Source organism: Amia ocellicauda, chromosome 1 (assembly GCF_036373705.1).
Source record: "Amia ocellicauda isolate fAmiCal2 chromosome 1, fAmiCal2.hap1, whole genome shotgun sequence".
Lineage (NCBI taxonomy): Eukaryota > Metazoa > Chordata > Actinopteri > Amiiformes > Amiidae > Amia > Amia ocellicauda.
The window spans coordinates 14,506,627-14,517,656 of NC_089850.1; positions in this window are offsets into that span (position 1 = coordinate 14,506,627).

An 11,030-nucleotide genomic window follows, 5' to 3' on the forward strand; every position below is an offset into this window, starting at 1 on the left:
ATTTGCTTCTGTCTGTGTAGTAGAAAATTGAGACTACTTAATTTTAGTCATTCTCATCCTCTTCCTTGGGCACCCATGTGGATGCTCTTCACGTGTATTTCCATACCCCTCAATGCACACGTTGTGTAATGCTCAAGCAGCCACAATGATTTCTACAACTATGTCCACCTGAGAGTTTTGTAGTTCACGTAGCCATCACCATTTACATTTCAGCCAACCAAATGCCTGTTCAACTAATACCCTCCCTCTGCTGATCATTGCATTTCTGCACAAGTCATCATCCCTCAAGGTACCATTGTCACATTTTGGTGTGACTATGAAAGGGAAGCTGTTGCTGATGTAGGCACCGTCTCCAAGCAGTTGGTAATCCCCCAGCTTCCGTCTCCATGTAACATAGTATGGTGATACCCTGAGCATACGGGCATCATGCACTCTTCCTGGAGGCCCAGCAAAGATGTCTGTGAACCTTCCCAAGTCATCAACAATGCCCTGTAGCAGCACAGAGTAGTAGGCCTTGCGATTCATATATAATCACCCCCACTGACAGGCAGCGGCATCGCCAGGGATTTTTGCCCGGGCTGTAGCCCCAAACCTTTTGAGTGTAGCCCTGAATATAATTTTAATTTCTCGACAAAAAAAAATGTAATGTGTGTGAATGTGTGAAAGTTTTCGTAACATGCTGTAACAGTCTGTCAAAATAAATGCAGTGTCTCTAGCATGTCAGTGAACGGCTCTAGCTCTAACTAACTCTGTCTGAGTGGGTGTGGGTTTGATGAGGTCCGTGCTGAGTGACACTAGTCAGTGACAGCAGGAAGAGACTAGAGAAGAAATGGCAGAACGTAGACAAAAACAACTGGGTATTTTTGGATTTTCCCTTGGGCAGTGCTTCCGATTTGAATTGACTGGATTCATGTACATATTTGTTAAATTACTTGTGTTGCTGCATTTCCTTTCAATTTCAAAACAAGGGATTATGGGACATCATTGTTCATCAGGAAGCATTTAAAACCCTATAGCAGAGCTGCCAATAGAACTCCGAGGAGACATGGAGTTGACCAGGCCTGGGTAAGTGAAGACTACAAGGCTGAAGTGCTTGAATGACTAATATACTGTGGGAGAGAGAGCAGAAGCTGGGCTGAGCACCAAACACATTGGGGCTACTGTGCAGCTGCAAAGCAGATCATGCTCATGGTCACAAAAAACACACACCACACAGAAACATGGAAGCCTAAGGGAGACAGACAGAGGCCTATCAGAATTCCACACACACTGACAGTACGCAGACACAGACCCACAGCTGCAGACTTGGGTTGGATGGTGTGCCTCCTCTTGCCCTCAGAACAACCTAAATTTGTTGGCGAATGAACTCAACAAGGTGTCGAAGAAGTGAAGTGAAGAACACTGATATCTCGATATCATGGCACCTGTCAGTGGGTGGGATATATTAGGCAGCAAGTGAACATTTTGTCCTCAATGTTGATGTGTTAGAAGCAGGAAAAATGGGATCTGAGCAACTTTGACAAGGGCCAAATTGTGATGGCTAGACGACTGGGTCAGAGCATCTCCAAAACTGCAGCTCTTGTGGGTTGTTCCTGGTCTGCAGTGGTCAGTACCTATCAAAAGTGGTCCAAGGAAGGAAAAGCGGTGAACCAGTGACAGGGTCATGGGCGGCCAAGGCTCATTGATGCACGTGGGGAGCGAAGGCTGGCCCGTGTGGTCCGATCCAACAGATGAGCTACTGTAGCTCAAATTGCTGAAAAAGTGAATGCTGGTTCTGATAAAAAGGTATCAGAACACACAGTGCATCGCAGTTTGTTGTGTATGAGGCTGCGTAGCCACAGACCAGTCAGGGTGCCCATGCTGACCCCTGTCCACTGCCAAAAGTGCCTACAATGGGCACGTGAGCATCAGAACTGGACCACGGAGCAATGGAAGAAGGTGGCCTGGTCTACTGAATGGCTTGGCCTCCAAATTCCCCAGATCTCAATCCAATCAAACATCTGTGGGATGTGCTGGACAAACAAGTCCGATCCATGGAGGCCCCACCTCGCAACTTACAGGACTTAAAGGATCTGCTGCTAACGTCTTGGTGCCAGATACCTCAGCACACCTTCAGAGGTCTAGTGGAGTCCATGCTTCGACAGGTCAGGGCTGTTTTGGGACCTACACAATATTAGGCAGGTGATCATAATGATATGGCTGATCGGTGTGAGATTTTATATGTGCATATTGTTCTAAATTAATTACAAATACAAAACACACCTGATTCAGCTGTGGTGAAACCAATTGTCTTTAGAAGTCACAAAATTAGTTGAATGGTGTCCACCTCTGTGCAATTAAGGTGTGATTTCAGGTTAAATACACCTGTCTCTGGGAGGTCCCAAAGTTGATTAGTACAAGTCCTAACAAAAACCACATCATGAAGACAAAGGAACTGTGACAAAGCGGTTCTTTAAGAACATGCTGGAGACCAGTCTTCAAACAAAAATACTTTTAATAACTATCCAACCAAACAAAAGAAACAAGGCTCAAGGGCCTAAGCCAACCTAAGGAAAATAACTCCACCACCCAACTCAGCTACTCACACTTCACTGCCTTTCTCAATTCTACTGCCTTTCCCCAGATTCTTCCCTTTTATACCTGGTGGATGACTTGTAGATTACCACCAGGTGGACTCATTAAGGGGGAAATGGCTGGCTGAGGGTTCTGGGACATGTAGTTTTTCTGTGGGTGGCTATTTTGTTATCTGTAGTCCAATAGTTTTTAAGCAGCCACCTTTCCACAGGACACATTCCCATTAACACCTCTGCCCTCACACATCTCCCATTGAGCACCCTGCCCCTTGGATTATCACAGAACATTCAAATCAAATCTGGAATAAGGTTCTTCAAAAGCACCATTCAGGGGTAGGATATAAGAACATTTCCAAGGCATTGAATATCCCCCAGAGCACAGTAAAGACCATTATTAAGAAATGGAGAGAATATAACACAACTGTGAAGGCCATCAGGCTGTCCTCAAAAACGGCGAGAAGGGCACTAGTCAGGAAGGCCACTAAGAGGCCTATGGCAACTCTAAAGGAGTTACAGTCTTCCACAGCTGAGCTGGGAGACACTGTGCAGACTGCAGCAATAGCCCAGGTGATTTGCAAAAGTGGCTTTTATGGGAGAGTGGCAAAAAGAAGGCCATTGTTGAAAAAACCTACATCATATCTCAGCTAGAGTTTGCCAGAAGGCATGTGGGAGACACTGAGACCTAGTGGAGGAAGATTCTATGGTCTGATGAGAGCAAAGTGCTACATTTGGTGCAAGCCTAACACAGCACATCCTCCTGAGAACACCATCCCTACCATGAAGCATGGTGGTGGCAGCATCATGCTATGGGGATGCTTCTCTGCATCAGGGCCTGGAAACCTTGTAAAGATAGAAGGCAAAATGGATGCAGCAAAGTACAGAGAAATCCTGGAAGAAAACCTCCTGATGTCTGCAAGAGATCTTTAGTCTTAATTGCTGCCAAAGGTGCCTCAACCAAATATTGACTGAAGGGGGTGATTACTAATGCATTCAAGTATTTTCTGTTTTGTATTTGGAATTCATTTAGAACAAAATGCAGATTTTATTTAGCACTTTGATATTATGGACATTTTCTGTGTTGATCAGTGGCAAAAACACCTTTTAAATCCATTCTGATTTCATGTTGTAACACAATGAAATGTTGAAAAGTCCAAGGGGGTGAATACTTTTGAGAGCCACTGTAAATACAAACAAGAGGGTATTCATTTGTTTATAGTAATTTAAAAAAACATGTAGCCAAACATTTGTCACTACACCATGCAGTTACTCACATTTTTAATCCATTGAGTTGAGCTTTTTCTTTTCAAAAATCTATTCTGGATGTAGAATCACAGCTGTATTCTTCAATCTTGGTGGAATGCATGTTTGGAATCAGGTGATGGAGGGACTGGTTTGTCTGGGATATAGCTGTCGCTTTAGCATTCATACTGATAATTGATATAGGTATGTGTTTCTATTTAGGGCAAGCTATAGAGAACTACACTTCATGGTTTACTTGCACACATTCCCTTATATATTCTGTAGCTGCCTGCTCCTGGTTCCCTGCTGAAGTGGTGAAAGGGATTGTTATCTCCAAGGATTGGCAAAGGGCCCTTGCTCCTCCTGTAAGAGAGATCTATACTACGGGTCAAATGTTTTAGAACACCTCCATTTTTCCAGTTTTTGTTGAAATTTACGCAGTTTACTTTCTCAATGTACTCCAAAATTAAAGCATAGAACAAATAAACAATTGTAGATAAAAAGGAAGTCATCGAATAATTTTGTTTAACAAAATCTAACCCCTTAAGATGACAGACCCCTCTGGTTCCCTCGGAAGAGCACCAAATCCATGTGCTTCTATTTAATCCCTCTGTTTACAGTGTAATACACAACGATTTCACATAATTGGATCTGAACTTCCCTGTGTTTGATATCAAATAATATATACTGGATTAATTGTTAAGGTTGTTCTGAACAAAACAAGCCTGTTTGCAAAGAAATGTGATTGAAACTGAGTGATCTGTGACCGTCTGAATAAGACCCTCTCTCACCCCCCCCAGCCACCCCCCCCCAAGCAGACTGCTCGTTTACCTTCCCAGGCAGAGTGTGAAATATACAATGACAGCCGGGGGGTCAGCGGAACTGTAAATCGGATGTGTTTGAGAATGAAACGTGCTGGTAGCCAAGAGAATAAGCTTTCAAACTATGTGCGTATTGTAGAAATACAGTGTAACTTCTATGCACAGGACCAGCGTTGGAGGGACTCCCCATTAACACTCTTCTGGGTGTCCTCGTCTGAGGCCTCTTGATTATGTTAAAATATTACATGTTGAATATTCAGGTGGGAACTCCTTGCTTAATCTCTGCTGATACTTCTTTATATTTCCATTCCACTGATGATCATTCATGATTTCTCCTCAAGCCTTTTCAATGCTTTCAAGTTTCAATCCACAGGCAGGAGCAGTACACATAATGGGTCTGTGTATCACTTGGGAACTACTGACTACATGTTGTCATCCTCACACGGCCTTATGACAACAACAACTGACCGTTGCTACACAAATGTTGCTTCTTGACTTCATTGCCCACATACATGTTTGGCCCACAGATGTGCCCTGCAAACCAACAATGTGACTTCAGGTGAATGAATGACACACTGGTATTTGGAGACCCGGGTGCATCCTGAACAGTCTGGTGACCGCACATTAGTGACTTGGGCCATTAGCAAAAGATAGACAATACACCTGTTGCCCTCGCACATAGACTGCGTGCTGACAATTTAATGACTCTTCCTGACTCCTTGCATGGACAATATGAGGTCCAGCTGGGGTCTGGAGGGAGTGGGGAGGGAAGTCTGCATTTGATAATTTGGAGGGACTGTTGTTAATATTTCTGCTGCTCTTATGTCTCTTGTAGTGTTTCTGCTTTCTATATATTTATTGTTGTTATGTCCAATGTCTTATATTCTCAGCACCAAGAATCCAGTGTGTCTCCTGTCATAGTGTCCCAGAAATGCATACAGTTAAACCAGACTGTAAGAAATAATGATACAACCACACCCTATTATAACCCTCTACTCACACATTTTCCATTATTATATTATAGCCAATCAACACCAATCAAGCACCCACTTACACTCTGCCAAACATATCAGGTAACTGCATACGCATAGCTGATATCCACCCTATCTCAGGGATAGAGTAATGTGGAGTAGTGGTTAGGACTCTGGAGTAGAGGATTGTGGGTTCAATCACTGCTGTTGTACCCTTGAGCAACGTACTTTACCTAGAATGCTCCAGTAAATGTCCAGGTGTATAAATGGGTAAAATGTAAAATAATGTGATATGTTGTAACAATTGTAAGTCACCCTGGATAAGGGTGTCTGTTAAGAAATTGAGTAATAATAGCGATAGACAATACATAACAGGAGGGGAGGCAGATTTTTGGTTTTCGCTCATTTCTTTCGCTGTACAGACAGGAGGGACTGAAGAACTGCATTTCTTTTCCTGTGTGTTTGTGTGAACAAGGTCACTGTCTCACAGTCCTAGTCTCACAGTACTGTGCTATAGATACCTAGAAGAACAGAGTCTGATAAGAACCAGTTTTCACCAGGGTACATCACTTGATACATCATAAAAGCCCCACTTATATTAAACATTATGTATGCCTTCATTTTTCCCTGTGGGTGTTCCTGAGCAGTTGTTATATGGGTGTTCCTGAGCAGTTGGTATATGGGTGTTCTAGAGCAGTTGCAGTTCTAGGCAGAAACCGAGCTTCCACTGATCACACGACAGACATGTGGGCCCTGTTACATTTCTCTCCTGTCTGGTCTGTATAAAAATACCTTTACTTTGTAACTTATCTAAGACTGTTCTTGAGATCACGTCTCGAACACCTCTTCCATAAATTCCTCTTCATTGAAAATCTCTCTCTCAATTATTTGGACTCTTCACAAGCAAACACAAACATCTACAATCCAGCATTGACAAATGTGCTCCAATTAGCACTAGAGCACATGGTCATGCATTGCATTGCACTAGAATCAGTATATGTACTTGAGGTCTGTGAATCCAGGTATTTATTTCTATGAACTGGTGCCTTTTATTGGTAGTGAAGTTAGCTTATGTTTATTCGATTATTTTTAAATCCAGATTGTTGTTGTAGTTTAATTTATTATATAAAATATGATCCTACTTGCCATTGTCTAGTGTGTTGTTGTAGGACTGTACTTTGAGGCTGCAGTGGGGAACATTGGATGTGTGCTCTCCTCCAAATAATAAAAAATAAATCAGGTAGCATAGTCACTCTACCTTTTTTTTGGTCCACATGATTAGACGATCTGTTTTGGTACTTCCAACTGAAAAGTGATAAATTAACTATAATGCCTTTATATCACACGTAATGCCACTGAACCCTAAAATCTTCCCATTTTAATAAAATATAGCACTCTAGTCTATCTGGTGTGGTTTAATCTGCAGGGTGATGAGCTGAGAAGTACTGACTATTATTTTTCTAAAATACACAATGGTTCAGTTACAATAAACACAGTTTATAACAACACTTGATAAAACTTTCAAAGTACATATTGACAAGTACTCTGAATATTCTGAAATGATGTCTGAATATGAAGTAGGTCTAGGTTGTTGGTTAGATGCCTATTTAGTCTTTAATTAGAGCTGACATTCTGGGAATACCCACTTACATTAAAAACATTGATCACTTGCTAAAATATTATATATATTGTTAGTCTATGTGTGTAAGCTATCAGAGACCCGTTTCACAGCCTGGGTGTTGACTCCACACTGCAGTAATCCCACAGTCTCATGGAACAGACAGTTCACAGTTCCCACTATGTTTGCCCTGTTCTTCACCAGAGAGCTGCTCTCAGCCAAATCAAGCTCCGGGTTGTGAGTGTGGTGCATCACCACCAGAATGGCCTGCTTACTGACTGTGGAGAGATTAAAAGAAAATATATAGAATGGTTTACCTTTAGGAAGCAAGAGTTGGTTTCTCACAAATAACAAAATTGCAACTATCAATTATCATCAAGTTTAAGCACAGAGGAAATTCAAAAGTACATATGGGGCACCTTTATTAACAGGTCTATAAATATGTCCATAGGTATGACTTGTTTCATGGTAAATTACATGCATGATACCCATAGAATAGAAATGTTTCCCAATAAATAACAGGAAAATATATAAATAAATGCCTTCTTCCAGAAATGCAGGAACTCCAAGCTACGACAAAAAATATAGCTTTTCGAGTCCCAAGTCAGTTCTATTTGTTTCAAAGTTAAACACTGCACTGTACAAATTTGCTGTGAATTCACCAGTATATTACTGCACTTTCTACAGTAAAAACCTTAGTAATGTTACTGTAAATTTCCTGAATTTTTTGGATGCCCATTCTCTGGTTAGTAAGCAGCATTTAGCAGAAATATTTGGACATGCTATGACATTTTATACTGAAATGAAGTGTGATGCCCTGATAACTTCTGTAATTGTTTATAAAAATGGAGAATGGAAAAAGGTTATAATAAACACATCTCAAAACACTGGGCAGAACTATGAAACTACATATTGACAAGAAATCTGAATATCTTCAACAGCACCTGTAGAAATGTGTGAATATTTAAAGGGGCAGGCTTTGTAGCGCACATTACATTGAATACTATGGCAAAATATTCACAGCTGATTGGTTGAAAAGAGTGAAAAGCTGGCCAGCATAGAAAAACAAACTTACTTTGGAAAAGGCTGCTTCAATATACTGTGGAGTATATGGTTTTAAGATGTCAGAGACCCGTTTCACAGCCTGGGTGTTGACTCCACACTGCAGTAATCCCACAGTCTCATGGAACAGACAGTCCACAGTTCCCACTATGTTTGCCCTGTTCTTCACCAGAGAGCTGCTCTCAGCCAAAATGAGATCTGGGTTGTGAGTGTGATGCATTACCACCAGAATGGCCTCCTTACTGACTGTGGAGAGAGTGAGAGAAAACAACAAGAATGGTTTACCTTTTAAGTAATATTTCTGAAACAAGATATTTTCTCACCATTACCAAAATGATTGAACTTGTAGAAATTATGATGAAGTTTAAACAGTAAGCACTAACCACCGGAGAAACTTTTACCGAAAATTAGATGTCTGTTTCATGAGAAAAATTATATATATGTGTGTATGTATATATATATATATATATATATATATATATATATATATATACAGTATATATACACCGATCAGGCATAACATTATGACCACTGACAGGTGAAGTGAATAACACTGATAATCTCGTTATCATGGCACCTGTCAGTGGGTGGGATATATTAGGCAGCAAGTGAACATTTTGTCCTCAAAGTTGATGTGTTAGAAGTAGGAAAAATGGGCAAGCGTAAGGATCTGAGTGACTTTGACAAGGGCCAAATTGTGATGGCTAGACGACTAGGTCAGAGCATCTCCAAAACTACAGCTCTTGTGGGGTGTTCCTGGTCTGCAGTGGTCAGTACCTATCAAAAGTGGTCCAAGGAAGGAAAAGCGGTGAACCAGCGACAGGGTCATGGGCGGCCAATGCTCATTGATGAACATGGAGAACAAAGGCTGGCCCGTGTGGTCCGATCCAACAGACGAGCTACTGTAGCTCAAATTGCTGAAAAAGTGAATGCTGGTTCTGATAGAAAGGTGTCAGAACACACAGTGCATCGCAGTTTGTTGCGTATGGGGCTGCGTAGCCGCAGACCAGTTAAGGTGCCCATGCTGACCCCTGTCCACTGCCGAAAGCACCTACAATGGGCACTTACAGGACTTATATATATATAATCACACACACAATATACTGGTTTGGCAATATGAACAGAACAGATGTGACTATGCACTATATGACTGTAAATCCAGTGACTGGGAGTCCTCTTAGTAATTATTATAAAATGGAAACACTTTATTTATCCAACAGTGTATTGAGTTGTGTTTCTCATACTCAGCAGAGAACCCAATAAGGGAAAATGTATAAAATAAACGGAACTCACCTGGAATATCCCGAATGGCATTATCAATATCAGTCTGTATGCGAGAGGCAACAGGACAGAAGACCAGGATCACTAAGCACTCCACAATACTGCACAGTTCAATCCGTTGATATTGAGGGAGTCTGTTTATAAACTGTCACTCGGCACCCAGGGTTTTTCCAGTGACCATGGTATGGATTTTAACTGGAAAGGAACATAAAGATTGGGGACATTGAAGCAAACATCTTATACAGTAAGTCATTAAGGATTAAGAAAATAAATGCATTTATATTTAAAGCTGTTATCAGCACTTTGTATTATTCCATAGATAGAGCACATATAAACAATCAGAGCAATAAATTGAGGTATGTTATACAAGATTTCAGTAAAGATACACAGATATAAAAACATACATAGTCATTTGGTCTTTTTCAAATGTATTTCAGCCATGCAAAATGCATGGCATAATAATAATCAATAGGAATAATACATACGTTTTCTGTCCATGTGTATCTTGATATCAGATACTGATACTTTCTGAAGGATAATGCCATACATTTTGAAACATCACTAAGGACTCTAATCCTGTCTACATGAATTTGATGTTGTTTCTATATGTATACTTCTTATAGCACATCATCATTTTGATTTATTCAAATTAAGCATGCTCCATACATTAATAGGGTTTCAAGGATCACCCTTCTAATTTTCTATCTTTTCAATACACACACTGGCTTTATATTGACTTATTCACTATATTTACAGATGTAATGCAAGAATATCTATTACTAGTCCCCCAGGCTCCTAATACCATTTATCTGGATTGTGTTATTTGTGAGTGGCTTATTTAATATGGGCAGAGCCAGTTTGTATCATCAATTCAAAGAGGCTGCATAATATTTAATTCTGACCAATTCAACAGGTGTTTTGGTAAATACTATCATTTAGAATGGAAGAATTGAACTGAACAAGTGGTCGGCTTCACTCATCAGTAATTTATGTGTCCAGAGTCTTTAGAAATTGGTGGTTTAGGGTGACCTATATAACTAACTGGATTTGGTCTCTCCAGGACCAGAAATGCACTCAGCAGCCTCTACCAGCTGTGAGGTCTTCCCCCCACACTTCCTCAGTGCCCCACCAGTGACCATCATCCCCCAAATTATTAACCCAGCTTCTGACATTCCACTGCAACTTGTGCTATCATCCAATTAACATCCTCGTCACCAAGTGCACTTGTTCCATTAAGCCTCTTCCCCCATTGGTCAACACTCCCTCCTCTGTCTCCTGCCTCCCTCGGGTTCTCCAATATGTATCCCTTTGCAGCACCCAACCTGTACAAAGTCTTATTCAGTTTTAGTGTCTTTTCTGGGAATCATTGGCTCTCTAGTGTTATTCACCAGTGCCTGTTTGTATCAACCTTTGATTCCTGGATTGCCCTCTATGAACTGTTTGCCCAATTGTCTGACCCTTTGCC